Here is an 8573-nt window from a genome sequence, read left to right as displayed (position 1 = left end):
TCATATGGTAAAAACCTGGCCAAAATAGAGGAATGACCTTGGATAACAAGGTCAATTGACTCAAAACAGGAGAAGTTTAACCATATAGAAACTCTGAAGGGAATTCTCACATTTCCCAATTATAATCATTGACATGCCATTAAAATTTTCAAAATAAAACATGTTATGCCCTCCCATTGAAGTTCAATCCCTCACAATATCCATGGAAATTGCATCTGAAACATACCATTTCTCTTTCTCTTGAAAAATATCATCTAAATAAACACTAGTATGGTCCTCCCACACTACTTTTCTCAACTAATCCAAATCATAGGCATTTCTGGTCAGTCAATATCCAATAAAACTCGCTACAAAAACAAACAAAAAACTATCAAAAAATCCCATAATATGTACCTGCATCTTCTTGGCCTTGTCATATGGACACTCCCAAAGTGCCACCTTGTAAACAGCATGAAATGAACCAGGTATGGAAAGTCAAATCCTCTTCACCACGCCAAGCTTTGTAGGAGAAGGGGGTTAAAATTTAGTGAGCCTTTGTGGATATATTTTTTTCTGAGGCTGAAATTTTTTTGGCTTGTCATTCCACATCCTCTCCATTATTATTAGATGTCTTGACTCTCGATCTATGTAATAACAAGTATTTTTGATCCAATGTGTCTATCTTTTTCACTAGCTGCCAACGTTTTCTAGACTACAATCGTATTAGTCTCACAAGGAAGAGCTTGCAATCATCGAACTGAATTTAGGCAGACATAATCCATAAAACGTAGTAGTGATGCATAACAACATGGTATGTGCAACCATATTGAACCCCAAGCTAACCATTCCATTGAGGTAACTATGTGATGAAGAGTTACTATGTTATGATTCAACTCCCAAAGTGCAGTTAAGAAAGTGCAATTGACAAACCCAAACCAAACTGACCTTCCTCAGGAGCTACAGGACCCTCAGGGGCTAACCAACCACTCTAGGTGCCCAACCCTTGAATTAACTTGGTTTTTAACTGATCTAGAACCCTAGTAGCTCCCATAACAAGCCCTCCATGTGACCATAACCCTTTAGTCACTCCCACAAAAATTATTCCATGAGACTGCAATCTTTTTTAGGCAGTTCTGTGCTAGCGACCCTGAAATCTGAGCCACTTTTTCAAGGTTAGTATCCATACCTCTACCTAGAACTTGATGAAACTCTTATAAATGATAGAAAATAAGAAAACAAGGCCTCTAATGAAAAAATTGAACAAGGACCTGATCTGACTCATCCTAAACATGACAAGGTTTTCGTCAAACATATCATGAACATGTAATGTACAGGGCATAAAAACATATATGAGCATAGGGACCTTATACTTATCTGAGATTCGTTAAGAAGGTCTGATGCCCTCTCACATTAGCTACATTAATATCATATATTGGTCATTCATTCATTAGCATTTCATCTACTAACTAAAACATGATGAGAGGTATAACTCAAGGCTATCATAAAACCATACTTGTAACCAACATATCATGAGGTAAATCAAAATAATAGAACAACCATCATAGTAACATAATAACAAGTAAATTTACTCATAGAACATAAGAGGAAATATCTCTTATTAACATATGCAAAATCCAACCAAGTCAGGGACTTCCACCTACCACCCAACCATAGATTGGGCTGAACCAAATATCTCTTTCAACCAATCAAACTTGTGCCATATTCCAAGCATGAATGTGGGATCTCATGGAATAAACCAAGAAAACCAAACCAAGGATTCCATAGGCCAAACCACATCAACCATCAACCAGTGATTCCACCTCACGGTCGGACATCACTAACCATCACCAGATTGGTTTCTATTAGAGTGTTCTAGGGATCCAGAGCATTTGTTCCAGCCTAGCTTCCAGGACTAGTAACTCAACTCACAATTTCCACTGGGCTCTAGAGTATTTTTACAACCAAGGCTTCGAGGACTAGTAACTTAGCCCACCAAGGGCTCCAATGCGTTTTTCCAACCAAGGATTCCAAGAACTAATAACTCAACACACAACCATAAGGAACATGAGTAAAAACCAAGAAAAAAAAGATAAAACCCACAACACCATGGCTATCTAGGAAATGGAAAGGTTAGGAAAAACCATTGTTAATCTAGACAATCCTCTATGCCAATGACATATACTAACCAAGTAACCCCATGCATGTCAAAACTAGCAAGGAAATAATACATGCAACTAGATACCTGCAAGAAAAACCCGCTGTAGCCGTTGACCCCATTGTCCTCATGCGCTTTCATACTTTTCTTTTACCTTCTTGCTCCAAATCCCAAGTAAGCCACACTCCTCCAAGAGTGCTCCAAGAAAACTCTAAGTATCCAAGAGTATAAGAGAAAGGTAGAATATAAGAGAGATATCCAAGCTAAAATTGGCAAAAGGTTTCACTGACAAAATTTGTGAACTGATCCTCATAAGCCTTTTTATCATTGAGGCCTCTAGTTTTTTCATTTTCCATTATTTTTCCTTCATTTTCCTCCTCACATGAAACTTGTGACCTTTCACCTTCATTTTCTCCTATAATAATAATAATAATAATTAATTAATTAACTAAATAAATAAACCAATAATGAAAAAATAATTAATCATTTATTAGTAGTCAAGTTAAAAATACAAATAAATAATAAAAATTAGGATACATACATACACACACACACACACACACACACACACACACACACACACACACACATATAGATATATATTAAAAACTTAAGAAGAAATGGCAGGGATCCAACAACTACTAATTTTCCAACCATCATCTTTATTCAGATTGCTTGGCCTCTTTTCAATCTCTATAGCTTCCCTAAACTTATGATGATGGAAATGATCTATCTTAGTAATGACTTGGGCATCTTCAAAAGAGATGTGGTGTTTTATCTTTTCCGCATGTTCTACTAATGTTGAGGAGCAGGTCCTTCCGTGATTGATGTCTGCCGCATGTTCCTAAATCATCTGATTTATTGAGTGGTTAGTTTCACCAACATAGGGCGTTCCACATGAACAAGGGATTACATAAACACCTTTCATATTCTTAGGGTCCACTGGGTCTTTTACATATCTTAGGGAACTTTGAATAGTGTTAAGAGGCTTAAAGGTTGAGGGAACCTTGTGCTTTCTTAGGATCCTTGAAATGTTGTAAGTGGTCCCTTGTATAAAAGGAAGATGTACCCTAAAAAACTGATCATTGGGTTCTCTTTTAATCTTGTAACCTTTCCCAGCCTTAATGAAATCCCTAAGACATTAGAGATTACTATAACCATTATTTTTCAAAAAGCTTAAAGAGATGGGTTTTCTCATCTTCAAGTTGACTTTCATCAGAAACAAGTGGCTAAAGTGTTGAGAACACCCAACTTTGAGCAGGGAAATGATGGGACTTAGCGTGAAGATACTACTCTATGTGAGTTTTCTTCTGAAAGACCTGGTGTGAGAATGATCCATATTCCTTCTTTGAAATAAGGATGTCAAGAAAGGGAATACTCCCATTGATTTCACAATCCATAGTAAACTTTATGAAGCTATATTGATCATTAAGATGATGGGGAAATAGATTCAACTTATCCCAACCATGAGGCCAAATGATGCAAGTGTCATCCATAAATCTCTTCCAAAGCTTTGGTTTGTATTGATTTGAGGACAAAACTTTGGATTCAAAGTCCTCCATGAAAAAAATAGCTACAATAGGAGAAAGGGGTGAGCCCATTACAACACCACATGTTTGTTCATAGAATTCCGCTTCAAAGCTGAAGAAAGTAGATGTAAGACAAATCTCAATCAATTTAGTAGTATTAGGAACCGTGATATGATTGATGACCTCAATGGCCTCATCGATTGGGATATTGGTGTAAAGGGAGACAACATCGAAACTCACAAGAAAAGCCACAAGCTCAAACCTTATACCCTTTAACTCATTGAAAAACGATGAAGAGTCTTTGACAAAGGACTATATAAGGCCAACAAGGGGTTTTAGCTTTTGGGCTAAATACTTTTCTAGAAGATAGGTTGGCCCTCCTATAGTGTTGAAAATGGGTCTTAGTAGAGCCCCCTCCTTATGGATCTTTGGAAGACCATAGATCCTGGGAGTGATAGGGTTACTCTCGATGAGTTTATGGCTCAAGGAGCTAATAATACTACTAGATTTTATAGCTAGAGCCACTCTTTTAGAGATCTTCTTTAAGGGATTCTTGTTGTGTTTTTTGTAGCTTCCACTTTACAAAGGTGGTCCTACATTTTTCTTCGGTAATCTTCCTTATCTAAGATAACCACAACTCCACCCTTGTCTTCTTTGAGAATAACAATGTCCTTGCTATTGTTCAAAGATTCGAGGGCATCAAATTCAAGCTTGTTAATGGTTCTCTTAGGGGGCTCTGCCTTTCTAAGGAAAACTTGACAACCTTGTCTAATGATATCCATGGTATGACCATCTCCCTGGAAATTCATTAGAAATTTAGAACCCCAAACTAACCCCAACGTTGTAGATCCTGTGGTGTGGCCATCTCCCTGGAAATTCATTAGCAATTTAGAACCCCAAACCAAGTTGATATTGCCAGTTGCTCATATTGAAGTTGAATGGGAAAGGGATAAGGTTTTTCATGTTGTCACTAATTAGAAATAATATTTAGAATGAGATTTTCATCGTTGAATATGTAGGTTTTTGGATTTGAACCTAGTTGTTGAAGGTTGATAAAACTCTATGCAATATCGGCAATCCACTAGTATTCTGGTTCTTATTTTGTTTAATTCTCAAATTATCATATGTGATACCATTAGATCACATAACATATCATATCTGTCTTCATATATGCTTCTTCTTCCATATGCTATCCACTTACGACATTTCCTTTGCAACATCTGGTGCAATTGCTAGTTTTAGCCCACTGAATTTGCGATCACCATTTTATGAAGTATTATGTAAACCACGAGATTCAATATTCTTAATCTGTAAATAGAATTTGTTACAATACCATCATCCAATAACACGATTTATCAAAACCGCATGCCCAAAAAACCATAACTCATTTCAAATGACACTTGTCCATATGCCACTTTTTTAGTTAATAAATTTAATTAAAAGGGAAAAAATGACACAACCACTTTGGAGATAAATCTCAACCTTTGATTTGTGTATACTACCATGAATATTCTAGAATATTCCATGGAGGTTAAATCCCTACCATCCACCTAATAATTATTGATAATTAAATTAAATTCCTAAAAAACCTATTCCAAAATAAATGTGCTTATTAAAATAATTATACTTAATATAAACAATATGTGTCACAAAAAATGATGACATAACATACCAAGGTTTAAAATTAAAAAACATGCTAAATATAATCTTCACATTATTATTACCCTCAAAATTATAGAACAATTAAACTTGATCAACCTTACTTGATCAACCTTATACTCTATACTTGGCATGGGTTTCATACCCCACTCTTTTTATGCAATATTGCAAAAAGTCTTTTCCATTTAATAAAACACTTAAATTCACATGCAAAACTCTTCCACCTTAGCAGTGATATGAATTTAAAAGTCTATCTTAATACACTTAAATTCAAATAAAAAACTCTTCCACCTTGGGAGTGATATGAGTTTAGAAGTCTATCTTAATAAGACTTCCTACAAATAATATCTCAACATGCAAGTTCATCATCCTTATCTAATTGTACGCTAAATTTTGTATCCTTCCATGGTATTTTCCTAAGGTGTTTAACAATTTTGGAATCATTTACATCGAATAACTTGAGTGGTTTCTCTGGTACTTTCACGTATTGTGAATTCTGTACGAACAACCTTTTCATCTTTGGATCACCTTTTGACCTTTTCATATTTGAATCACCTTTTTTTTTTTTTGAGTGAATTAAAGGTAGCTAACATTTTTAATAATGCTTAATTTGCTTTAGCCAATGATCAAATACATATTTTAGAGTATTTTTTCTTTAAGAATCTATATAACAATACAACTTGTGATATAATAGATTTCCTATCAAAATAAGTTTTTTACCGTCGTATCATTTATTACCCATTTTTAATTTCCCGTGATCAAATACATCTTTTATAGTATATTTTTTTTCAAGAACCTATATAACAATTGAGGTTGTGATATAATAGATTTATTATTAAAATGAATTTTGATTGTGACATCCATATAATATGAGGTAATTTTACATTTAAAAATAATAAAATAATATTTACATTAATAAATTAAAAAACATTAATAATAATAAAAAAATAATTTTTTATAAATAAAATATTTTAATTTTCACCTTAATCTTATATCAATTTTATATAAAGATATAAATTAATGGAAAGTGAAAAATAATTAATTTACTTTTTAGTATAAGGGAGATATATAATTCTTGACTACTTAATATGGAATTGAAAGATGCCATGTAAAAATAATATCTTTCATATTATAAGATGTGTAATTCATTTTATGTTTTATTGGCATGCAATATTTAAAACAAAAAATATACTAATAAAAAAATATTAACTATAAATAAAGCTTTAATAATAAAAAATAGTATTAACCATAGATAAAACATTTCAATATTCATATTAAATAACATATTTTTACATCAACTTTATAGAAAAATTAAATAACTTAAATAAAAAGTTTCCTTATATTTTCACATTTCAACATTCATATTAAATAACATATTTTTTTACATCAATTTTATAGAAAAATTAAATAATTTAAATTAAAATTTTTCTTATATTTTCACTTTTTATTGAGAAAAATAAAAGTAGATATATAATATTTAAAAAATATTAAATCAAATATTTATATTCAATAAAAGATATATATATATATATATATATATATATATATATATATATATATATAGATATTATTTTATTAATAGATTATTTCCAATTTAAGATAGGAGGGAGATTTGTAGTTCCTTTAAAAGTTTAATAGGTAGTTCGCATGTATTATTTAAAAAATATTAACAAAATTAATTCATGAGAGAGATGGGCTCAAAATTGACATCATGATTAACAAATCTCTAAAATTACAAACTTTTTCTTAAATTTTATACTAAAAATAAATTTGCATCCTGACAGATTTGATCTCTATAAAAATTTAATAATTGAAAGTTAAAATAAATCTATACTAATTATTGATATAAGTTTTAATTTATCAAATTATTTCTTTTTCAATGACAAATTTTTCAATATATTTCAACCTTATTATATTACTTTCATCAACTTTATTTGGTTTTCATAGATTCATTTTCTGTTTGTTTGATTTTCATAGATTCATTTTCTATGCATTTGAAATTTTTTTATTCACTCCTGACTTGTCATTTTTTGATATTATCTTTGCTTACTTTTGACATTCCATGTTCAAAGAATTATAGATTTGATTGATCAAGATTAAAATTTCACAAATAATTCCGCTACTGTCAACAAGTGATAATAAATTGATATTTTTGAAGAAAAATATAAAAAATATTAACATTTTTGTGATGGGAATAAAACCCGGTAGGAGGCTGAAAATTAATCCTCCCCACCAATAAGATAATCCCATGTGGGAGGATGAGAATTAGTCTTCACAACCAACGATATAATCCCATGTATATTGGGAACATTAGATTTTGTTGACTGAAAAGATCCTTCGGTGAGATTGCATTGAACTCTTGAGCAAGAATTTTCCGAGAGTTTAGTTTCTTTGGAGGCTATTATTTCTGTTGAAAAATTCTTTCAGTAAAGATATTAATGAGTTAAAATTTCTGGTAAGATGGGTAATCAATGAATTAATGATTGGTAATTGTTGAAAAAATACTAATTCGGAAGTAATATTTATTAATAATTTTGAACAAAAATTTATTAATTAAATTTTATTTATTATTTTTAAAATAGTTAAATAAAATTTAATATCATTAAATTTTTAAATAACCAAATATCATTATTTGGCAAATAAATTTTAATTTTTAAATTATTTTTCAAATATTAAAATTTTCAAAACACTATTATAATGTTACATTAACAACATTATTAAAATATCATAAAATTATATATATAACACGAAACTATTATTTTAATAAAATAATATATATATATATATATATATATATATATATAAAAAAAGCGCGACCAAACTATTTTTTGTTTAATCTTATTAGAATGAATATTGAATTCCATCAATTCATTTGTTATATGATATATTTTTAATCTGATTAAAGAGATTACTTCGGTCAATCGAATCAATTGCTATATCATATATTTTCTTTATACATATACTTAGTTTAAGATATTCAATTCATTTCCCCAATTAGAGTAATATAATATGGCCTAGGCGGGTAGTGATAAACCTTATAAACTTTGTATCATAATAAAAATAATATATTTATGATTTTAATAATTTTTATTTTATAAAAGGGGATTTTAATTTTTTTTTGTTGTACTTAAGTAAATATTTTATTGAATATATAAAAAAGTGTATGTCATATTAGAGATCATATTAAAGAGTTTCATATAAGTAGATGTAGATTAATGGCCACTTGGATGTTTTACTTTAAATAAGTTAAA

This window comes from Pinus tabuliformis, chromosome X, assembly GCF_031772625.1.
Source record: "Pinus tabuliformis cultivar Carrire ecotype Pingquan chromosome X, CPIR1, whole genome shotgun sequence".
Taxonomy (NCBI): Eukaryota; Viridiplantae; Streptophyta; class Pinopsida; order Pinales; family Pinaceae; genus Pinus; species Pinus tabuliformis.
The sequence above is the reverse complement of the archived record's forward strand: the minus strand, read 5'-3'. Positions refer to the sequence as shown.